Genomic DNA, 25,490 nt, shown 5'->3' with positions numbered 1-25,490 from the left:
CAGAACTGGGTTTGAAGTTACTCAGAACACTTCCTTTTGATGTGACCTTGGACATGTTCACTGACCTTCTCTAGGATTCAGTTTGCTCACCTGCAAAACAGAAATGAGATGAAGCAATCCATTTTGGTCAGAGGCTCCTGTAAGAGAAAAAAGTGTCTTGGCTTTGGGGACAGAGAGACATGGGTTTGTTTCCTGGCTTTGCCACCCACTAACCACAATTTGGGGCAAGACACTGAAAATCTCTTAAAGCTCAGTTTCCTCGTCCACACACAATAGGGATAATACCCCTTATCTTACAGAGATGCTAAGATTTAATAGTAAAAGTTACAGAAACTATAGTTGGTGTCAATGCATGTTTATTATATTCATTATTGTTATTGTTCTTGTCATCAGCTACAACTTAGAGAGGGCAGAACCTATGCTAGACGTCCCACCATGCACTGCGGAGCAATGCAGAGATGCGTCTTGGTTCTCCTGTAGAGAAGACTGAGCTTTTAGAAGGAGAAAGATGGTATGATTGTGAGAAACTAGAAACACCACTCAACTTATGCCCCTGAAAATTAATTCCTTGGGATACAGTTAAGTTATCGGCACTCTTGGGTGAAATTGCATAAATTTGAAGAGTTTAAAAAGGGATGAAGGAGCTAAGGGTGAATTACGTTTTAAGGAGCAAACATTTTAACTATAGTAAACATTTTGATATCAAGACCACAGATCAAAGCTAATGTCTTTCCTGTCAAAATTCGTAGATTTTAAATATGTCCTGGGGAAAAGTTGAGAAATGTAGGCAACTAACAAATGAACCCTTTTTAATTGCTTTTTACTTTTCTAGCCGAATGCTCATGGAGATTTTCTTCTTGTTTTACTGGCGAATTCCAATTGGGGTCATTAGAGTGACAAAACCAGCTTGACTGTTCTTAAATATCTTGCTTTGTACAGAAGTTAAAGTGTTGCTGCAGACATCAAGATATTACAATTCAGACCACCGAGGGAGCCTTTCAGGTCAACAGTCCACATTAGCCTGGTTCCTGCCTCCTTTGATTGCAGTTAAGTACAAAACAGCTGTTAAGTCTTTCCACATCAGTTCAAATGCATTACCACAATCAATAGGAGAGGAAAAGGACTTCCCTAAAGAAAGCGGCCAGTGAACAGCGACATACAGAAAGCAGGCCTTGCCATCATACTAAGCATCAGGTCAAGGAAGTAGAACTTTTGTTTCCTGCATGTGCAAATGCAGGTTCTGAGGATCCATTCTCGTGCTCATTTATTCAATAGACAGTGATTAAGTGCTGCTGACCCTTGAACAATGGGGGGATTAGGGGCACCGACCCTCCACAGAGTCAAAAATCTGCCTAGAACTTGACAGTTGGCTGGCTGTATCCGAGGTTCTGCATCTGCAGGTTCAGCCAATCGTGGATCATCTAGCATGTACTGTACAATGTATCTAGTGAAAAAAATATTCGCGTGTAAGTGGACCTGCGCAGTTCACGCTCGTGTTGTTCAAGGGTCAACTCTACTTTGCAAATTCACCAGCCTTGTGCCAGACGCTGGCAATACAGAGATAAAGAAGACAGCCTTGACGGGGAATCTCTAAAAGTTATTGTGACACACTCCTGCTCATTTTAGGAAGGGTAGGGGCAGAGTGCAGCGGAGACTTCGCAGAGGAGGGGCCATTTCAGCTACATTTGAGAGGGTGGAATGGGAACTAAGCCTGGATATCAGAGGCAGAGATTTTATTAAAGGCAAAGGACAAAGGCACAGAGATGTGAAAACAAAACAAAAAAAAAGCATTAAGATAGGTGAAGGGGGAAGGGCTGGCTCTTTGGGTCTGAACATATCTAGGAAGTGTTTCTGGGTAGATCCAGGACCAGATGATGGATAGGATATAGGAGAGGAAAGAGGCTGAAAGGCTGTGAAGCCTTACTTAGGCTTGGGCACCGGGTGGGCAGCTTGGGTTTGCCCAGCGTACTTTCTCTGTGCAGCAAAATCTGGGCCACCAGAGACGGCACGTCCCTGGAGCTCCTGCAGCCCCATTTGGGTGATTAAGGGCTAATTCAAATATCAATTAATCGTTCCTCATTTAATTTCTTTTAAAACATTTTCACAGTGCAGATAATGAGGAAGAATCTTCTGCTTTGAAAAGTCAAGCAGGATCCACCACTTTAAAGAAATTAGTCTCAAACTCTTGCAAATTGGAAGCTAGTAAGTGAGCAGATATTGGCAGTTTGGTTCAGGAGCTTAAGATTTCCCTGTCTCACTAAAGAAAGATTGAATCATTGGTTAACCATGAAGGTTTTCCAAGGAAAAAGAGGAAAGTCCCAATGATTTTTTGTTGTTTATTTCTTATAAAACTATTACATTTCCTCTCTTTGACCTGGTGCTAGTAGAATTGGTAAAGTGTTGCAACTTGAAAACTAGCAGTTGATTATGGAATCTTAGTGTTAACAGGGACCATTTCCATAACATTAAGGCTCAGAGAGGTTATGTGGCTTGCCCAGAGTCACACAGCTACTTAGTGGCAGATCTAGCTGGACCAGAAGACAGAAGGCCAAGGTTTTCATTACCTTTCCTTTCCTCAGTGCTGCCCTCTGACCACGGTAGTGAATGATGGTTGCATTTCGCTGGGTGGCGAGAAAAGACAGTAGGAGGTGAAGTAAAGAGATGGATAGGGGAATTCTAACAAACTCTTGGAGACAGGAAGTTCTCTGGCTCACTGTAACACCTTGGAGAAACCAGCCCACTTGAAGCAGGGGCTTCAGATTAGAGAAACATGGAAATCAGTCCCCCCGGAAAAACCCTGGAGATGCCAGACTAATTGACCCAGGCTTGGTAAAGAACTGCCAAGGGCTTTTAATTTCCTACAAATAAAACAATCTTCTCCTCCTCCAGTGCAGATATGGAGTGGGTGTTTATATGTTGGTTCCCTTGCCCTCTCCCCCAGTTTGTTTTCTGGAAAGTGGAGGGTGAAATCCCTCCCTGGCTTTTTCCACAGGACTGGTTGGGAAAATAGGGAGGAAAAGGAGTTTAGATTTTATTCTAAGTCTCTTGGGTAGTCCCTGGAAGATTTTAAGTAAGGAAATGAATGATACGATTTTTTTAACCATGTTTTAAAATTGAACTATAGTTAATTTACAATGTTGTGTTAGTTTAGGTCTACAGCCAAGTGATTCAGTTTTATATATATATACACACACATATATATATTCTTTTTCAGATTCCTTTCCATTAGAGGTTATTACAAGATATTGAACATAGTTCCCTGTGCTATACAGTAGGTCCTTGTTGGTTATCTATTTTATAAATAGTAGTGTGTATATGTTAATCCCAAACTCCTAATTTCTCTCTCCCTCCCCACCCCACTATCCCCTTTGGTAACCATAAGTTTGTTTTCTATGTCTGTGAGTCTGTTCCTGTTTTGTAAAGAAGTTGATTTATATCACTTTTTTAGATTCCACATATAAGCGATATCATATATTTGTCTTTTTCTTTCTGACTTACTTCACTTTGTATGATAATCTCTAGGTCCGTCCATGTTGCTTCAAATGGCATTATTTCATTCTTTTTTATGGCTGAGTAATATTCCATTGTCTATATATATACCACATCTTCTTTATCCATTCATCTGTCGAGGGACACTTAGGTTGTTTCCATGTATTGGCTATTATAAATAGTGCTGCTATGAACATTGGGGTGCATGTATCTTTTCGAATTAGAGTTTTCTCCAGATATATGCCCAGGAGTGGGATTGCTGGATCATATGGTAGTTCTAGTTTTAGTTTTTTAAGGAACCTCCATACTGTTTTCCATAGCAGCTGCACCAATTTACATTCCCATCAACAGTGTAGGAAGGTTCCCATTTCCCCACACCCTCTCCAGCATTTATTGTTTGTAGACTTTTTAATGATGGCCATTTTGACTGGTGTGAGGTGATACCTCATTGTAGTTTTGATGTGCATTTCTCTAATAATTAGCGATATTGAGCATCTTTTCATGCACTTGTTGACTGTGTGTATGTCTTCTTTGGAGAAATGTCTATTTAGGTCTTCTGCCCATTTTTTGATTAAGTTGTTTGTTTTTTAACAACATTAATTTGTATGAGCTGTTTTTATATTTTGGAAATTAATCCCTTGTTGGTTGCATCATTTGCATATTTTCTCCTAGACCGCAGATTGTCTTTTTGTTTTGTTTATGGTTTCATTTGTTGTGCAAAAGCTTTTAAGTTTGATTATGCCCCATTTGTTTATTTTTATTTTTATTTCCATTACTCTAGGAGATGGATCCAATAAAATATTGCTGCAATTTATGTCAAAGAGTGTTCTGCCTATGTTTTCCTCTAGGAGTTTTATAGTATCTGGTCTTACAGTTAGGTCTTTGATCCATTTTGAGTTTATTTTTGTATATGGTGTTAGAGAACGTTTGATTTCATTCTTCTACATGTAGCTGTCCACTTTTCCCAGCACCACTTATTGAAGAGACTGTCTTTTCTCCATTGTATATTCTTGCCCCCTTTGTCATAGATTAATTGACCATAACTATGTGGATTTAATCTCTGGGCTTTTTATCCTGTTCCATTGATCTACATGGCTGTTTTTGTGCCAGTACCATACTGTTTTGATGACTGTAGCTTTGTAGTATAGTCTGAAGTCAGGGAGCATGATTCTTCCAGTTATGTTTCCGTTATTCTTTCTCAAGATTGTTTTGGTTATTTGGGGTCTTTTGTGTTTCCATACAAATTTTTAAATTTTTTGTTTCATTTCTGTGAAAAATGCCATTGGTAATTTGATAGGGATTGCATTGGATCTGTAGATTGCCTTGGGTAGTACAGTCATTTTAACAATATTGACTCTTCCAATGCAAGGACACAATATATCTTTCCATCTGTTTGTATGGTCTTCAATTCTTTCATCAGCATCTTATAGTTTTCAGAGTACAGGTCTTTTGCCTCTTTCGATAGGCTTATTCCTAGGTATATTTTTTAATGTGATAGTAAATTGGAGTGTTTCCTTAGTTTCTCTTTCTGATATTTCATTGTCAGTGTATAGAAATGCAACAGATTTCTGTATATTTATTTTGTACCAGCAACTTTACCAAATTCACTGGTGAGCTCTAGTAGTTTTCTGGTAGTGTCTTTAGGATTTTCTATGCACAGGATCATGTCACCAACAAACAGTGAAAGTTTTACTTATTTTCCAATTTATATTCTTTTATTTCTTTTTCTTCTCTGATTGCTGTGGCTAGGACTTCCAAAACTATGTTGAATAAAAGTGGCGAGAGTCGGCATCCTTGTCTTGTTCCTGATCCGAGAGGGAATGCTTTCAGCTTTTCACCTTTGAGTATGATGTTAGCTATGGGTTTATCATATATGGCCTTTATTATGTTGAGGTATATTCTCTCTGTGCCCACTTTCTGGAGAGTTTTTATTATAAATGGATGTTGAATTTTATCAAAAGTTTTTTTCTGCATCTATTGAGATGATCATATGGTTTTTATTCTTCAATTTGTTAATGTGTCTCACATTGATTGATTTGTGGATATTGAAAAATCCTTGCATCCCTGGGATAAATCCCACTTGATCATGATATATGATTCTTTTAATGTATCATTGTGTTCAGTTTGCTAGTATTTTGTTGAGGATTTTTTCATGTATGTTCATCAGTGATATTGGCCTGTAATTTTCTTTTTTTGTGATATTTTTGCCTCTTTTTGGTATCAGGGCGATCGTGGCCTCATCGAATGAATTTGGAAGTGTTCCTTCCAAAAGGAACACATGTTGCAATTTTTTGGAATAGTTTCAGAAGGATAGCTGTTAACTCTTCTCTAAATGTTTGGTAGAATTAACCCGTGTAACCATCTGGTCCTGGACTTTTGTTTATCAGGAGTTTTAAAATTACTGTTTAAATTTCAGTGCTGGCAATTTGGTGTGTTCATATTTTCTATTTCTTCCTGGTTCAGTCTTGAGAGATTGTACCTTTCTAAGAATGTATCCATTTCTTCTAGGTTGTCCATTTTATTGGCATATAGCTGCTCAGAGTAGTCTCATGATTCTTTGTATTTCTGTGGGGTTGCTTGTAACTTCTCCTTTTTCATTTCTGATTTTATTGCTTTGGGCCCTCTCCATTTTTTTTATAGATGAGTCTGGCTAAACGTTTATCAATGTTGTTTATCTTTTCAAAGAACCAGCTTTTAGTTTAATTGAAGTTTCCTATTGTTTTCCTCATCTTTATTTCCTTTATTTTTGCTCCAATCTTTATGATTTCTTTCCTTCTACTAACTTTGGATTTTGTTTGTTCTTCTTTCTCTAGTTGCTTTAAGTGTAAGGTTAGGTTGTTTATTTGAGGTTTTTCTTGTTTCCTGAGGTAAGTTTGTATCACTATAAACTTCTCTCTTAGAACTGCTTTTGATGCATCCCATAGGTTTTGGATCGTCATGTTTTTGTTTTCATTTGTCTCTAGGTATTTTTTGGTTTCTTCTTTGATTTCTTGAGTGATCCATTGGTTGTTTATTAGCATATTGTTTAGCCTCCATGTGTTTGTTTTTTGCAGTTTTTTCTTGTAGTTGATTTCTAGCCTCATAACGTTGTGGTTGCAAAAGATGCTTGATATGATTTCAGTTTTCTTAAATTTGCCAAGGCTCACTTTGTGACCCAGTATGTGATCTATCCTGGAGAATGGTCCATGTGCACATGAAAAGAATGTGTATTTTGCTGCTTTCCGATGGAATGCTCTATAAATATCAACTAAGTCCATCTGGTCGAATGTGTCATTTAATGCCTGTGTTTCCTTATTGATTTTCTGTCTGGATGATCTGACTATTGATGTAAGTGGGGTGATAAAGTCCCACACTATTAATGTGTTAAGTCTATTTCTCCTTTTATGGCTGTTAGCGTTTGCTTTATATATTGAGGTGATTGTACATTGGGCGCATGTATATTTACAATTGTTGTATCTTCTTCTTGAATTGATCCTTTGATCATTATGCAGTGTCCTTCTTTGTCTCTTATCACAGTCTTCATTTTAAAGTCTATTTTGTCTGATATAAGTATTGCTACTCCGGCTTTCTTCTGATTTCCATTTGCATGGAGTACCTTTTTCCATCCCCTCACTTTCAGTCTGTATGTGTCCCTAGGTCTGAAGTGGGTCTCTTGTAGACAGCATATATATGGGTCTTGTTTTTGTATCCATTTAGCCAGTCTGTGTCTTTTGGTGGGAGTATTCAATCCATTTACATTTAAGGTAATTATCACTATGTATGTTCCTATTACCATTTTCTTAATTGTTTTGGGTTTGTTATTGTAAGTCTTTTCCTTCTCTTCTGGCTCCTGCCTAGAGAAGTTCCTTTAGCATTTGTTGTAAAGCTGGTTTGGTGGTGCTGAATTCTCTTAGCTTTTGCTTGTCTGTTAGGCTTTTGATTTCTCCATCGAATCTGAATGAGATCCTTGCCGGGTAGAGTAATCTTGCTTGCAGGTTTTTCTCTTTCATCACTTTAACTATATCCTGCCACTCCCTTCTGGCCTACAGAGTTTCTGCTGAAAAGTCAGCTGATAACCTTAGGGGGATTTCTTTCTATGTTATTTTTTGTTTTTCCCTTGCTGCTTTTAATATTTTTTTCTTTGAATTTAATTTTTGTTAGTTTGATTAATATGTGTCTTGCTGTGTTTTTCCTAGGGTTTATCCTGTATGGGACTCTCTGTGCTTCCTGGACGTGGGTGACTATTTCCTTTCCCATGTTAGGGAAGTTTTCAACTATAATCTCTTCAAATATTTTCTCAGATGCTTTCTGTTTCTCTTCTTCTTCTGGGACCCCTATAATTCGAATATTGGTGCCTTTAGTGTTGTCCCAGAGGTCTCTGCGATTGTCCTCAATTCTTTTCGTTCTTTGTTTTCTTTATTCTGCTCCTCAGCAGTTATTTCCACCATTTTGTCTTCCAGCTCACTTATTCGTTCTTCTGCCTCAGTCATTCTGTTAGTGATTCCTTCTAGTGTATTTTTCATTTCAGTTATTGTGTTGTTCATCTCTGTTTGTTTGTTCTTTAGTTCTTCTAGATCTTTGTTAAACATTTCTTGTATTTTCTCAATTCGTGCCTCCATTCTATTTCCGAGATTCTGGATCATCTTTACTATCAGTATTCTGAATTCTTTTTCAGATAGATTGCCTATTTCTTCTTCATTTATTTGGTATTGTAGGTTTTTACCTGCTCCTTCATCTGTGACATATTTTTTTGCTGTCTCATTTTTTTTTTTTTTTTTTTTTTTATGAGTGAGATTGTGTTCCTGTCTTACTGGTTATTTGGCCTGAGGCTTCCAACACTGGAGTTTGTAGGCTGTTGGGTAGAGCTGGGTCTTGGTGCTGAAATGAGGACCTCCATGAGACCTCACTCCGATGAATATTCCCTGGGGTCTGAGATTCTCTGTTAATTCAGTGTTTCAGACTTGGAGCTCCCAATGCAGGAGCTTTGGCCCGACCCCCGGCTGGGAATCCACGGAGATATTCCTGAGAGTGGCCAGAGTCTGGAGTGCTCCAGGCGCACACACCCCAAGCCGGTGCTCCTCACTTGACTGTGATAGTTTTAAGGTGCCTATTAGACATCCAAATGGCGATGTCAAGTAGGCAGTTGGATATGAGCGGAAATGTAAACCTGGGAGTCATCAGTACATAGACAGTATTTAAAGCTATAGGACTGAATGAGGTCACTTAGGATGAGAAGAAAAGGAGGCTGCAAAACAGATTGGGAGAGAGGCCAGTGTGATAGAAATAGAACCAGGAGAGTGCAGCGTTCTGGAAGCCAAGGGAAGAACAGGTTTTAAAACGGATGGAATAGTCAGATGTGTCAAGTCCTGCTGGGAATCAAGTAAATTAAGAGCAGAGAAGAGACCACTGACTTCGATGACATGAAGGTCATTGATAACTTTTGCAAAAACAGTGTCTGTAGAGTGAGTGGTGAAGAGAGAAACTGAAATTAGAGTTGAGGAAAAAATGAGAGATGTAGGGGCTTCCCTGGTGGCGTGGTGGTTGGGAGTCTGCCTGCCAATGCAGGGGACACGGGTTCGAGCCATGGTCCTGGGGGATCCCACATGCCACGGAGCAACTGGGCCCATGCGCCACAACTACTGAGTCTGCACTCTAGAACCCGCGAGTTGCAACTGCTGAGCCCACATGCCACAACTGCTGAAGCCTGTGCACCTAGAGCCCGTGCTCCGCAACAAGAGAAGCCACTGCAATGAGAAGCCCACGCATCGCAGCATAGTGGCCCCCACTCACCGCAACTAGGGAAAGCCCGCATGCAGCAATGAAGACCCAACACAGCCATAAATAAATAAATAAATTTTAAGAAAATGAGAGATGTAAAGTCAAAATGGTGACTATAGACTACTTACACAAGAGATTTTGTTGTGAAGTGGATCAGAAATGAGTTGGCAGGTGGAATGGAGATTTAGGGTAAAAGGAATTTTTTGTAAAAATGGGCAATACCTAAGGCAAGCCCATTTGCTGCTGAAGATGATCAGAGGGAGAGGGAGAAATTTGAGATGCAAGAAAGAGAGGGAATAATGAGAGGAAGGGGACCCCTTAGAAGGCTCGAGGGGATGTGATGAACACTGAGCACAAGTGGAGGAGATAGCCACAGAGAGAAGCAGGGACATTTCACTATAGGGCTGCTCCTTTGTCAGTTGAGTGGGGCAAAAACATCATCTGTGAGCGAAAGGTTAGATGTTGGATTTGTTTGTAGGTTTGAGAAGGGAGAGAAAGCTGTGAAATCGTTGTTTTGGACAGTAGGAATGTGAACATGAAAGCAAGTGGTGTGATGTTCAGGCAACATAGAGGGCTCATTTGAAATTTAAAATCAGGGTTTTAAATTTTAAAATGAAACCTGCCAACACTACTGTGTGTTTTTGCAAACAATATTCAGCTGCTAAAATAGAGGGATGTAGTAGGCAGAGAGGAGAGTTGACTGAAGTTGGGACTTTGCAAGACAGATGTGATAGAGGGAGAGAAATTAGTGAGCTAAGCTTGTTTACAAGAGAGTGAATACAGTGATGGATTGTTGAGTCAAAGGTTTGGATAGAGTGAATTGAAGACATAGGGTAGATGATTAACTTTGAGAAGGTGGTGAGTACCTTGCAGGTCTTGATGAAGTTAATTACTGAATGATCTGGAAGGAAGACAAATAGGCAGATAGAGAAAGAGGAGCCCAAAAGGGAGATTGAGGAGTGACCTGTGAAGACGGAGAGGGAAAGAATGTTTCTAGAAGGAAGGAGCAGTCAGCAGGGTGAGACATCAAGTAAGATAGGGATAGAATGACAAGAAGATCGTTGTTGACCTTGACAAGAGCCATTTCAGTGGAATGATAGGATCCACTGTGGTAGACTGAGAATTGATTGGGGATGAGGAAGTTGAGACAGAGAAATCAGAAGCTGGTTGTGCAGGGAAACTAAAAAAAATAGGTGGTTGCTAGAGAGGAATATGGAGCCTTAAGTGACTAAGCAACACTTGATTTTTTTTTAATGGAAATTATTATTGGTATAATTGTAGATTCACATGCAGTTGCAAGAAATAAACAGAGATTTTTTTTTGCATGACCTGCCCTGCTTCCTCCAACGATCACATCCTGCATTAACACAGTACAATATACCACCCAGGACATTGACACTGATATAAAATGCCAATTCTACCCAGATTTCCCCAGCACCACCTGCACTTGCGTGTGTGTATACATATTAAATTCTATACAATTTTATCACTTGTGCGAGTTGTATGTGCATCAACATTCCTAGGACTACACACGGTTCCAACACCAGATGGATCCCTCATGTTGCTCTTTTATAACCACATACGTCACCCTCCTGCATCCCTCTCACCATCCCTCCCCCATCCCTAACTGCTTACAACCACTAATCTCTTTTCCATTTCTATAATTTTGTCATTTCTTGAATGCTGTATATGTGAAATCACACAGTATGTAAACTTTGGGAATTGGCTTTTCTCATTCAGCATAATTCCCTGAGATTCACCCAGGTATTGTGCATATCAATAATTTTTTTCCTTTTTATTCCTGAGTTCCATGATATAGATATACCATACTTAGCATAACCATTCACCCATTAAAGAACATCTGAGCTGTTACCTACTGGTTTTTCGATCTTACACATAAAGCTGCTATAAACATATTTGTACAGATTTTTGTGTGAAGATGGGTTTTCATTTCTCTGTGATAAATACTTAGGAGTGCAATTACTGGGTCATTTGATAGTTAAACAGTTGCATGTTTAATTTTTTAAGGGACTGCCAAACCATTTTCCAGAGTGGCTGCACCATTTTACATTCTTAAGAGCAATAGATTAGTGATCCAGTTATTGGCATCATCACCAGAATTTTCTCTTGTTATTTTTTAGTTTAGCCATTCTGCTAAGTGTACAGTGGTATCTTATTGTGCTTTTTTTTCAAATTAATTTATTAATTAATTAATTTTTTTTTTGGCTGCGTTGGGTCTTCGTTTCTGTGCAAGGGCTTTCTCTAGTTGTGGCAAGTGGGGGCCACTCTTCATCGCGGTGCGCGGGCCTCTCACTATCGCGGCCTCTCTTGTTGCGGAGCACAGGCTCCAGATATGCAGGCTCAGTAATTGTGGCTCACGGGCCTAGTTGCTCCGTGGCATGTGGGATCTTCCCAGACCAGGGCTCGAACCCATGTCCCCTGCATTGGCAGACAGATTCTCAACCACTGCACCACCAGGGAAGCCCTCTTATTGTGCTTTTAGTTTGCGTTTCCCTGATAGCTAATGATTTTGATTGGTTTTTTATGTGCTTATTGGCCCTCTATATATCCACTTTGGTGAAATATCTGTTTATGACTTTTGTCGATTTTTTTTTTTCAGTTGGATTTTTTGATTTTTACTCTTGAGCTTTTTGCTTTTTTTGTTTTTTTACTTTTATTTGAATTTATTTTTTGCAGCATTTATTCCAGGACCATAAGTTTTTGTTTCTTCAGTTTCTTCTGGGATATCTTTTTCTTCTGGGCAACCTCCTCTTGTGGTTTAGGAACAATCTGTTCTTTTTCAGTAAGGATCACCTCAATGTGGCAGGGAGAGCTCATGTATGGGTTGATCCGACCATGAGCTCTGTATGTCCTGCGCCTCATCTTGGGGGCTTTGTTCACCTGGGTGTGCTCAATGACCAGAGAATCTACATCTAAGCCCTTAAGTTCAGCGTTACTCTCTGCATTTTTAAGCATGTGCAGTAAAAATTCAGCACTCTTTTTGGGCCGCCAACCCTGCTTCCAGCCCCACTGTTTGGCCTGGGCACACCTACCAACTCCATCATTGTAACGACAGAATGGCACACATTGCTTCTTTAAAGTGACGTCCTTCAGATACTTGGTGGCTTTTCGGATATGCATACCCTTAATGGCCTGGGCAGTTTCACGAGTGTTCTTAAAGTGAACACGAAGATTTGAACCTCTTGACTTGCATGATTTTGTGGGGTTTTCTGGGTCAAGTGAATAGCGAACCATTTTTAGAGGTCACCTCAGGCCACTTACCGGAAAAGCTACTCTTGAGCTTTGACAGTTCTCTATATATTCTAGATACTCTAGATAGTTTTAGTCAGATATGTGGTTTGCAAATATTTTCTCCCAGACTGTAGCTCGTGTTTTCATTCTCTTTGCATGGCCTTTCTCAGAGAAAAGAATTTTCTTGAAAAAATTTTCTTGAATTTCACTTGAAAGATTGTGATACTCCCTCCTGTTCTTCATGGTTTCAGATGAGAAATCTGCAGTCATTCGAATTGGTATTCTCTCTGGGTAATGTGTTGTTTCTGTTTGACTGCTTTCAAGATTTCTTTTTTGTCTTTATTCATCAGAAGTTTAATTATAATGTGTCTTGGCATGCATTTCTTTGTGTTTATACTATTTGGAGTTTGCTCAGCATCTTGAATCTATAGGTCTGCATCTTTCACCAAACTTGGGAAGTTTTTAGCCCTTATGTTTTTACATTTTTTCAGTTCCATTTTCTTCCTCTCCTTCTTGGAGTCCTATGATACGAATATTGGATCTTCTGTTGTTGTTCCACAGATCTCTGAGGTTCTGTTCATTTTTTTTTACAGTCTGTTTAATTGCTGTTATTCATATTTTGTGAATTCTGTTGATCCATTCTCAAGTTCACTGATTCTATCCTCTGTCATCAATCTACTATTGATTTCATCCAGTGATTTTTAAATTTATATTATTGTATTTTTCATTTTTATAATTTCCATTTTGTTCTTTTTTATAATTTGTATTTCTTTTCTGAGAGTCTATATTTTTTCATTTGTTTCATGAGAATTTCTAATTGTTGTTTAAGCATTTTTATGATGGCTGCTTTAAAATCCTTGTCAGATAATTCCAACATCAAAGTCATCTCAGTGTTGACATTAGTTGATTATCTTTTTTTAAAATTCACGTTGTGATTTTCCTGGTTCTCAGCATGACAGGTGATTTTTTTATTGTGTCATGGACGTTTTGTTAAATATGTTAGCCAAACAGAGAAGGTGCAGAGTCAGGTAAGTTTATAGGTTTCATAGCAGAAATTTGAGGGCATTCTTATCCAATGGACCTAATATTTTTTCTCTGAAACAGAGGTGCAGCATAAAAGCCCAGACACTGAGTTTGACATTCTTGGCTATGAACCCCAGCTGTTAGACCTTTGGCAAGTCAAGTAATCCCTCTATGCCTCAGTTTCCCATAGAAGGGAAATAACAATAGCGTATATCCTCATAGGAATGTTATGATGATTAATTGAAATGAAATCATATTTGTGAAGTGCTTAGAATCAGGTATTACATAAGTGTTTGTACATAAAACTTTCTCATAGGGTTCTTGTATTAAATGAAATAAGTTTGCTAAGCACTTTGCTTATCAAACTGCTCAGTATTCAGCATTCAAAAAATAGACAATCATTTTCCTACTTATTCTTTTCAGCCTTAGAGCTGTTTTCTTGAATTAAAATCATTGGTCAAAATTTGCCAAACTCAGCTGAATCCTGTGCCTTTGGTAGAGAGGGTCGCGGTGAGAGTGGGCATAGGCATCTGGAACCAGTGTGGGTAGGAATAGTGGGGATGGAGCAACTGAGTATGAGGAATTTCAAAACGCCTACCTCAGTGCACTTTCTGCTGCAGTGCTCTTTGCCTGCAGTGTTCTATGCAACTTTCTGCCTTTCTTTTCCATAAGCCTGCGTGCTCTCAGGGTCAGGACCAGCAATAAGAGAAGGTTCCAACCTCTTCACATCACAACATGCCCTCCATGTTGCAACATACACCCTCTCCCAAAGTAACATTTGAGTGTCCCTGAGAAAACCATCGTTTTGAAGTGTCTGAAATATGTTCATATGGGCAGTCAGCTACATCAATCGTGAAAAAACCCCTCTTAGTTCAATTTGTTTTGCAACAGTGGAAAAATCATACGACCTTTCATCATGGTAGTAAAGGAATACAAAGAAGAATTAGGAGTGCCATCTCGTGGAGCGAGCTGCTATTACCACTTAGGAGTTACAAAAAGCCACCAGTGGGAGCTGAGTGTGTTTTTTTTTATATCCTCAAGGCCCAGCCTGGAAGAAATGCTTGAAAATTACTTGCTGAATAAACGAATGAATGAGAGAAGGGGATAGGGATGAAGTGGAGACTTGCTTTGGAAAGTTATTGGTAAGATGGATGTCACCTTGATAAAATGTCTAACGCCCTGGCCATTGATGGTTTGGAGACCTTTAAAAATGGTGTTGTAGGGTACCCTGAGGTATTATTATGTACCTGCAGTAGAGGAAAATGAGGCATAAAATGTTTGCATTAGTAAATCGAGGGCTACCAACTTTTCCATGTTCTGGTCTTGGCAGTGGTAGATGAGTAAACTACCTGATGGTGTTAGTCTCTTCCTGTAAGTATCAGTGTGCTACGAATTAATAAAGCATTGAAAGAACATGAAGAATAGGTTTGCTTCCAAGCTGGTAGGTGCTGTCTGTGTTCTAGAAGGTTGAACTAAATGAAATTGACAATGAACTATTTTGACTTGTAACAATGTTAATTTCATACGGGATTGGCCTAATATTTCAAATTAGTTCACGTAACAAATTTATTCTGGACATACAATAGGTCTAGATGCTGTGTGAGGCCCTGGAGCATACAGAGACAAATAAGACAGGGGTCTTGACTTCAATTGTCTCACCATTAAGTGGGGGAAGTGGACACTTCTTAGATAACATGCCTTGTATTCTAGTCATTTCTGTTAAGTGCCAACTGTGTGAGGTTAAGCCAAACTCTGTGGAGGTGCTACGGGAGCTCTAGGAAGGCATAACAATTTGGCGTGGTGGATAAGAGCACGGCCTCTGGCTCCAACTTGTCTGTGTTTGAATCTTAATTTTGCTACTTACCAGTTGGATGACTTTGGGCAAAGTACTAAACTTCTCTATACCTCAGTTTCCTCATCTATAAATTGGGAGAATACAGTGCCCCCTTCATATGAATGAAGTCAGGATTAAATGAGCTAATATGTACAAAGCCCTTGACTAGCTTCTGGTAAGTGCTGTATAAGTTTTAGCTCTCAGCATCATCGTCATCATCAGGATCATCATCATCATCTCTATTGCTACAGAGGAAGCATTTGAGGTGTGTTTTGTAGGGTGAGCTAAACTTCACTATTAGTTCTTTCACTTTTTAAGTTTAAAAATAAGTTACTGGGACTTCCCTGGTGGTGCAGTGGTTAAGAATCCGCCTGCCAATGCAGGCGACATGGGTTTGAGCCCTGGTCCAGGAAGATCCCACATGCCACGGAGCAACTAAGCCCGTGCGCCACAGCTACGGAACCTGCGCTCTAGAGCCCACGAACCACAGCTACTGAAGCCCGCTCACCTAGAGCCCGTGTTCCGCAACAAGAGAAGCAACTGCAATAAGAAGCCCACGCACCTCAGTGAAGAGTAGCCCCCGCTCGCTGCAGCTAGAGAAAGCCCGCGTGCAGCAATGACGACCCAACACAGCCAAAGAATAAATAAATAAATAAATAAATTTATTTTTTTAAAAAAGTTACTTATTGCGGTCCTACTTTTACTAGTTCCTATGAGGAATGGGTAGAAACCATTATCTCCTCCCTTCTAGTAGATCATCATCTCCTTCAAGTCTGGTCCTGAGACAGGAGCTTGAGCAAAGGAGTGGCACAATGAAAGGACAGAGGACAGTAGTACTGGTGTCACTGGACTGTATGTTACATGGGGCTTGTGTTGAGTATGGAAGATTATTTGAGTCTATCCATGTACACACTTGTAAAGGTAAAACCCCTTCTGGGTTGGCTTTAACAAAATCAACTGAAAAAACTAGAAAGAATCTTAACAAAATAAAGGCATGGGTGTGTCCTACTGCTGGCATATAGTACCTTAAGTGTGTTCTGTAGACACTTCATGGATGCTGAATGATCTGTGTTCTCAAGTTGTGAAATCACCCCTCCATAAAATACAGTTTGTATTAAATTGCTTAATCCTAAATTATTTTTTGTGCCTTAGTAAAAGTGTTGACGGTTAAGAAGGAAGATTATAAACATAAACTGTTATGGAATATGGACAGTCCAAATTTTACTTTGGTTGTAATGCCTTAGCCACTTAACATATTGTAGCATGGCTTTATGAAAAGTGGATAATGTTCATCGTTTGATTGTTCAGTATTTCAAAGTTCTTAGGCTAATGGGCAATTGTTACTGATGTTTAATGTTTCTTAAACTGTACAAGTGGGAACAGTGACATGTTTGCTCCCCTCCCCCATCACCGCCCACTTGGTCCTGGAGACTTGGGAAGCCCATCTGCCTTACTCATCAGTAAGTCCAACTTTGCTCCTCTGTCATCTAGGGGCCCAGTGAGATCAGGATTCCTCTGGAAGGCCCGCATGTGGCCTCACTGGAAGGAACAGCACTGTGCATCGGGACCAATTCCCGGGCACAGTACAGACTGTGGGCAGCACAGGCCATAAGGGTGGACTAACTAATTTCATGGTTCTATTTGTATTAACTTGCTTCCTGGAATCCTGATCCCGCTTTAAATTTTACGTGGCTACTATCATTTGCCCTTACTGAGTATCAACTGATCACCTCTTTCGCTTTTCAGTGAGGCCCTTTTTCTGGACTAAATATAGACCAACCATCAGCTTGAACTCACAGTGACGCAGCAGTTAGCTCAGTGGGGAAATAGTCTTCTCTGCTTCTGTGGTTTGAGCTCACTATATATACGTTCATAACTAGCTTTGCCAGCAAGACTCAATGAATGACACTTTGTCTAGATTCCTGTTAGGAACCAATAGTATGAGAGGTAACACCAGTCTTAGCACAAGATCTATATTATGTGTAGTTAGAGTACTTTGTGGATTTTAAAAGTTACCAAAGCTAATGACCTGTTAAATAGATCACAGAGGTAAAAGAAAGAGTGGCCAAAACCATAGTAGATCAATTTGTGTTAGAACTTGAGATTCTAATTTACCATCTGGCTAACAGAACATGCTTTTGAATAGAAAATGAGACCCAACCTCTGGCCATCTTTACATCTTTGCAACTCACTCACAAAACTAGCAAAGTTTGCTCAATGCCTGTGCCAAACATGGTTGAAAACAGCACGGAGTTAAAGCACTGGCACACAAAATACATAATAATTGAAAATAGACAGTATCAAAATTCTGTCTGGGGGGACTTCTCTGGCGGTCCAGTGGTTAAGACTCTGCACTTCCACTGCAGGGGGCACGGGTTTGATGCCTGGTCGGGGAACTAAGATCCCGAAAAAAAAAAAAAAATTCTGTCTGGGTAAAACCTTTGCTGTCGTTGGGGGGCGCTATAATTTGAGAGTACAAATTCAGCAGTGATGAGATGTAAGGTATCGAGCTCCCTATGCTCGCCCTTCACCTAACCAGTTATTCCTGTGTTGTAGTCCTTCCTGTTGTATTCTGGAAGAAGGGAAGCTCAGAAGATTGCTCCAGATTTAGAAATAATACCAACAATAGAGATGATAATAATATTAGCAGCTCCAATTTCTGGAACCTTTTCTCTGGTTGGGTGCTTAAAATGTGTTACCAGGTTTAGTTCTTGCTAAAGCCCTGAGACATAGGTACTTTTATTCTCCTCATTGTAATATTCGAAAAACTTCCTTTTAAGGAAATCATCAATTTATGTTTTCTCTGAAAGCACAGAGAACAAAACCTAACCAATCAATAGCAAAAATGAAGGCTCTTTCTACTTTTCACTTTAAATGGATCTGTTATCACGGCCTCCGCAGAATTTAGCAACCCAACCTTGATGTTCTAAATCCTTCCAAACTGAGTTTGCTCCCTTCCTTTCAGAGAGAAAAGCTTCTTTCTCTTCCAGAATCATGACAGTCTCCTTTCTCCTTGTCTACTCCATCCTGAATGTCAGGGAAAGAAGAGAGGGTGTTCCCATGTTTATCCACTAATTACTGCCCTCAAATGCCGTATAATTATTTCTGGAGGTACAGTACCAGGAAAATTTGACTATCCTATAGCTGTTGATACACAAAAGCATCACATATAGGGTTGCCAGTTTTAGCAAATAAAAATAGAGGATGCCTAGTGAAATATGAATTTCAGATAAAGAACAACAAAATTTTTTAGTATAAGTATGTCCCAAATATTGCATGGGCCATACTTATACTAAAAAAATTCATTGTTATCTGAATTTCAAATTTCACTGGGCATCCTATATTTTATCTGGCAATCCTCAATGTTATTTATAATTTCCAAGTTATATAAATGAAATACAACAGTAAGGCCAATTTTAACTTGTTTCATTATAGTGGGAATCCTACAGAATGAGCTGCACTTCCTTAGAGGCAAATGAGCAGCAGAATGTCCGATTTGGTTAATGGGCCATCAGCTGAGTGCAACCAAGTTAATAATAATTTAATTATATTAAATAATATATAATAATTATTAATAATTATATCTTGCTTAAATAATAATTAATAATAATCACTTAAGAGAAAGGAAACATGCTAATTATACGTAGGATTGCATCAAAGGTCTCCTTAGTTTACTTATTTTAGTTAGTTTACTTATATAGTGTTTCAAGTCTGAAAGGGCTGTGCAGGACAATCAGTCTAGTGTTCCCCCCAAGATCCCCTATCCCGGCCCGGAACCCCATTCTTCCATTTCAGGGTTGCTGGCAAAAAGGTGGCAGGCCGATGGGGTGGGTTGGGGCTGAAGTCCAACCCTTGCCAAATCACACCCTCCCAGGCTGAGCCTGCTAAGAGCCGGTGCCTTTGGAAACTCATTTGCATAACACTAGACTGTTGGCCCCGATTCAACACTTGTTTGCAGAGTCAGTACTGAGAGCCAAACACAAGTTAAGTTCCGGGAATACAGAGATGGATGGCACATGGTCACTTCCTTCTAGGAATGCAGAGTCTGGTTGAGGATGGACAAGTAAAAAGATCATTACGAATGTGCCACGGTACGGGGTGTGCCCTGTGCACGACGAGGGTGCAGAGGAGGGGCGTGCTCTTTCAGTCTGGCCGCGGGAACTAAGAGGCCTGCTCAGAGAATTTGCAGCTTGAGCAGAATCCAGATGGAAGAATGGGGTTAGTGAGGTGGGAGTGGGTTGAGGGGAGAAAAGGCATTCCAGCGGGGGGAGGGCAAAGCGGATGCACAGAGGTGTGAGATCAAATGCCAGGCTTTGGAAATTCTAGATACTCATTTTAGCTGTAGTGGGAGTGGGGCATTGGGTGCCGAATCATGACGGGTCTCTACAGAGAGAATGCAGTTGGGAAACACTGGATTAAACAGTGCCCTGTAGGGTGGTTTTATTCTCTGCGATATTCTTCCCAGTGCCTAGAATAGTGACTGGCAAATAGTAAGCACTCAATACGTGTTGTATTAAATGAATGAATGAACGAGTGATTGCATGAATGGTAGGACTTGTCAGAACCTTCAATAGGCCAGTGTATGTTACAGATCTCAAAAGAGGGGTATAGTATGCAGAGTTTCTGCCTTATTTGACCACATAACTTTTTTTTTTTCACTGAATAATACATTTTCAAAGACTATTGTTTTTTGGAACACGTTTGGGGAAATCATGTGCTAAAAAGGAGACCTGCGAATGAATAGCTATATGAATGAATATAAAGTGAGAGAAATCCAGGATAATGTTTCAGGGATTACACTTAGGAAAAATCATGTTCAACTTTGTAACCGGATGGCTGATTGCAGGTGGGCAACCAGGCACAAGGTGAGCCAGCCCCAGTCCCCGGGGGTTTTGCAAGACCTTTTCAGGGGCAGTAACTCATACTCACTTTTTCCTTTCCTGCATTTACAAGTCAGATTATACTCCAGCTAATCAGGAAGATACCCAGCTTCCCTGTGGGCCAGATGTTCCCACACCAATGCTAATCTCTGAAACAGTGGTCTCGAGATGATCACAGGTAACATTTATCAAGCACTAACTTTGCATCAGGCATTTTCTACATTTTATCTCATTGATTTTCCATGGCAGTCACGGGCATAATGATGCCGCAGTAACAATTACTTATTGAGTGTTTAAATCTGTGCCAGGCCCTGGGCTAGGCACACTTTACAGACATTATCTTGTTCATGCCTCGTAACAACCTGATCCATTTCTAATAAAACTGAGGCACAGAGAGGTTAGGGAACTAGTGCAAGGTCACACCGATAGTAAGTGGCAGAGCAAGGACTTGAACCTGGGTCTTTCTTACACTAAAAGCCACATGCTTAACCACCCCACCACGCTGCTGTCAGGGCTACTATAGATATCGGGTTTTGCTGGAAAAACCTTGGCCAACCCAGTAATTCCTTTGCAATGCAGCTCCTGTGTCCACACAAACATATCTTGAAGAAAAAATCCTAACCTCAGTAACTACCGTGAAATAGGATCCGCTTATGACTGCTTGCCAAGTAGCCATGGATTGAGTGTGTATCGTTGTTCTCTACGTGAGAGAGAAGCTTGGTGACAGCGTCATTGGATGAGAACAGTCAGCTGAGTTGTGCTCCGCGCTGATTCATACCTGCAGCTGACGCAGGATGTTGGCTCCCGCGGTGTCACACAATTAGACACCACCTGGGACAGAACCAAACCAAGCAAGTCAGGGCACTGCTGTGCCAGACCCCAAACTGCACGTCCTTCCTACTCTTCCCACTGGAGGTCTAGGCTTCCATGAATCTGCTTCGTACCTTTTTTTCACATAGACCAAAATAAAAGGAAGTGGGCTGACGGGGAGGATTAATGAGATGTCACCTCCTAGGCTGTTGGCACGGAGGCTGGCTACTTGCGAGATTTTCTTTTTAAACTATCCTACTTACTCTCGTTTTTTGAACATAAAAGCATTGATTCCCATCATTGCCTAGTCTTTGTAGATGAGTTAATATGAATGGCATGTTTTTTTTATAAATTTATTTATTTATTTATTTATTTATTTATTTGGCTGTGTTGGGTCTTCATTTCTGCGCGAGGGCTTTCTCTAGTTGCGGCGAGCGGGGGCCACTCTTCATCGTGGTGCGCGGGCCTCTCACTGTTGTGGCCTCTCTTGTTGCGGGGCACAGGCTCCAGACGCACAGGCTCAGTAGTTGTGGCTCACGGGCTTAGTTGCTCCGTGGCATGTGGGATCTTCCCGGACCAGGGCTCGAACCTGTGTCCCCTGCATTGGCAGACAGATTCTCAACCACCATGCCACCAGGGAAGCCCCCTGAATGGCATGTTTTAAAATTTATAGTAAAGTATAATACATATACAGAAGATTGCACATGTAATTAATGATTAATGTTTACATGCTGAACACACCTAAATAATGACCACCTAGATGAAGAAGCAGAACATTAACAGCTCCCAAGAAAGAGCCACTCTGGTCACTAACGTCTAAGGGTAACCTCTATCCTGACTCTGAACAGCATAGAAGTTAAAAGAAACTACATGTCAGACATGAAATTTGGGCCGTCTGACTCCAGAGCTTATACATCAGATAATACATGCCTAAAAAACTGTAAAACTTTCCAAATTCCATAGAGAGAAGAATGTTTCTAGTTTTAAGAAAGTGTTTGATGGTGTCTGAAGGTAAAGTGATAGGTGCCTAAATAGCCGGGCCTGAAAGGGTGGCTGTGAGCAGAAAGGGGCCGGTGGGTGATGCTGGCTTTCCAAGACGCTGTTCCTGAGGGGGCCGATGACAGTCGTGATCTCAAAGGGCTAAGGACCAAGTCCCAAACGTCTGTAACTTTGCAGTCCCTCCGGAGGCCCCCTTCTCTGGGCAGGTATCCCCACAAAGGAAGCTGCCAATGAGGAAGCTTAGTTGGCCAGCTAGCACGGGTCTTAAATGCAGCCAGGTTTTATGGGGCCAAGATGACCCTTGGCTGTAATACAATCACTGCCAGGCTCTGCACTACATCTCTAGTCTCTAATCCTCCAAATTCCCTCAGCAACTATTATCCCTTTTCACAGGTGAGAAAATCGATGCTCAGTAAGGATAAATGCCCTGGCCAAGGTCACACAGCTTGTAAATGGCTGGACCAGGATGTCCATGTCCATTTTGACTACAGCTTCTGCTTGTAGCCATCCTACTCCAAGCTTGAAACACCCCTTAGCTTTGCAGAGAGTTGCTTTACTGGGGAATCCTTAACTGTGGCCCCCAAGATTTCAAGTTGATGTCTTGAATTTCTGCTCTTTGGGGGATGGTTCAGAAGGAATTTTCAGGGCGTCAGAATGATCATTGAGCACATCATTTACTACTGATAATACCAAAAAAGGCTAAAGTATCCATTAAGACCTCCCTTCTCAAAGTCTGGTCTGTGAACCCGCTGCATGAAATGAAGGATCCCAGGCCTGTGAGAATTAACATTTTACCGAGATACCCAGGGGATCTGTACACACATGAAAGTATGAGAAGCAGAGTTGAATGCCAGAACACCACATCCAGTGTACTCTGCTCAAAATGGGTTTATAGGGGACTTATATCTGTCTTGGGTAAAAGACATGGAAACTAAGAGTGAGATTATTGCTCTTATTTTAAGAGGCAGAAAAGGAAGCTGCATCCTCCTTGCTGAGGCAATGGGAAGTTGCGAGAAGATTCTAACAGGAACAACCTCCCTCATTCACTTTGCTCTCTTTGCAGGCACGTGCTGTCATTAGCATTAATTGCATTTACAGTATTCGCACACCTGCTGGGGAAAATAGACACCTTAATTTCTTGCAGTGTAAGGAAACATCAGCCATCTCAGCTCTGCCTTTGCAGACATTATAAATCACGTGCAACGTCAAAAAGATATTTAAATTCCCTTAACATGGGCTGCATTATTTGGCTTAGAGTAGCATTCTGGCTAGCAACAGAGAAAGAGGTTTGCCCTGAAATTATGTCAGTGGGGAGGTAGGAACTGCTACTCTGAGAGGGTTTTCTTCCTGCTTTCTGAGTCCTTTTGTCATCAGTGAACTGACGACTGTGCAGTTGTTAGCCTTCTGGAACCTCTCGCTCTGTGAGATGATAAAGTTGATATCCTCTAAGAAACAGCACATCCCAGAGTCATTCATTCATTTATCCAATAAGTATTTACTGATCACCTACTGTGTAGCAGGCACAAATCTAGGTCCTAGACAAAACGGTGACCAGATCCTTGTTCTCGTGGGTGAGACAGACATTTAACAATTAATACCCACTTTACATTTTTTAAAATGTAAGTATTGGTGTCAGATGCTATTCCACAGAGGCACAGGATGCAGTGGGCGTAGGGGCTGTCCATGAACCAGTTGTGTGGACGTGGGGGTGGGGTTAGGAAGAACCTTCTGGAAGTATGACATTCAAACTAAGGTCTGAAGGATGAATGGGAGAGGGAGAGTCAAGATGGCAGAGTAGTAGGACATGGAACTCACCTCCTCCCACTAATACATCAAAAATACATCTACAGGCCTCAAGGAACAGTTCTCACAGAATGCCTACTGAACACCAGCAGAAGACCTTGAACACCTAAAAGGACAAGAAAGATGAAGGATGAATGGGTGTTAACTAGGTGAATCAGGCAAGAGTAGAGTAGGGGTGGGCATTCATTCCCAGCTGGGGAAATAGCACATGCAGAGTCCCTTTGGTGGGAAAGAACATGGAACATTCAAGGATCTGAAAGAAGTCCAGGAAGGCTTGAGAGCAGAGAGAAAAAAGTTGCGTACGAGCCAGATCATGCAGGGTCTTGACAGTCGTCTTGGGGGTGGTGACGCTATCTCTGGGGCAATGGGGAGACATCGAAGGGTTTTCAGTGGGCTCAAAGAGATTATGACTTGTTCCAGGCCTCACAGCTGTTAGGGGCAGAGTGAAGATTCAAATCCAAGCCCATCTGACTGCTGAACCAGCTCTCTTAACCGTGACAACATAGCACTTCTCTGTTTTCATGTGGCTACATTTTTTCTGGAATTTCCTTCAGGCCATCTCTAACTCACATTGTATACCTTGATTTGTTTTGAAATATGTCTTGTCTTCTTTCCGCTATATGACAGTTGGGCATGGGGTCAGAGTGCCTGGCACGGTATGAGTGACATGAGGGAGTCCGACTTTCCATGTCAAATAAGCTGGTGGAGTGTATACTAGAGGACAGGATCACAGAGTCCTACCTGGACAAAGGCAACACGTGTAATGAGTTTCTGTAAGGGGAAGCCATGCTTAATAGGTCTGACAGTCTTGAAGGGATGACTAAGCAAGCAAATAGGGGAGAGACAGTACGTGTAATAATCATCACACCGGCAGGCATGCAAGGCATTTTTATTCTTGCCTTTGAAAAGCACTTTGACATAGCAAATTGTTACGGAGTCCATACAGCTTGCGGCACGACAGGCCAATCAATTGAGAGACAAGGTGTTCGGGCAAGGAATGGTGACTTTATTTGGAAAGCCAGCAGATTGAGAAGATGGTGGACTAGTGTCCCAAAGTGTCCCATCTTGCCCCAGGTCGGGATGCTAAGTTTCTTTTACAGAGCAAAGGTGGGGAGGTGAGGAGGTAAAATTAAAAAGGCAATAGTTCTTGCAAATATTTCCTGGTTCCTGCCAGACTCCGGGGGAGATGTGTTAATGTCTTCTTTCCTGCTGCCATTCACAGGTGAGCCTGGTCAGGATGTTTCCTATGAGGGTAAATGAAGGTATTTTAGCTTAACTTCATTGCTCAGGAGGCAGGGTCCTGGGAGATGGGCCATTAAGTATACTTTAAGCTATAGGCAACATCCCTTTAGTGATTAACTTGTAGCAAAAACAACGGAATACAAAGGTCAAAGTTAAATAAACAGATGGGATATGGAGTCAGATTTGTTCTTCCCTATTACACTGGACTGCTGTGAGCACTAAATGGGATAATATGTTATTTTTTATATACAAATTTATTTATTTATTTATTTTTGGCTGTGTTGGGTCTTTGTTGCTGCGCGTGGGCTTTCTCTAGTTGCGGCGAGCGGGGGCTACTCTTCGTTGCGGTGTGCGGGCTTCTCACTGCGGTGGCTTCTCTTGTTGCAGAGCACGGGCTCTAG

At 40.9% G+C, this 25,490-nt stretch overlaps 1 protein-coding gene and 1 pseudogene across 6 annotated transcripts in view; one reads left to right on the top strand and one right to left on the bottom strand.

The window, feature by feature from the left end:
• The window catches only part of FGF13 (fibroblast growth factor 13), a 533,641-nt gene that overhangs the window by 368,607 nt on the left and 139,544 nt on the right, over positions 1 to 25,490 (top strand). The gene's annotated exons all lie outside the window — the stretch shown is intronic.
• LOC309620883 (large ribosomal subunit protein uL22 pseudogene) lies at positions 7 to 15,822 on the bottom strand (annotated as a pseudogene). The gene has a single exon. The product of its transcript is annotated as a large ribosomal subunit protein uL22 pseudogene (transcript).

The sequence above is a fragment of the Balaenoptera borealis genome (assembly GCF_965194805.1).
Source record: "Balaenoptera borealis genome assembly, chromosome: X".
Lineage (NCBI taxonomy): Eukaryota > Metazoa > Chordata > Mammalia > Artiodactyla > Balaenopteridae > Balaenoptera > Balaenoptera borealis.
Note: the sequence above shows the minus strand (reverse complement) of the source record. Positions and strands in the feature narration are given on the sequence as shown.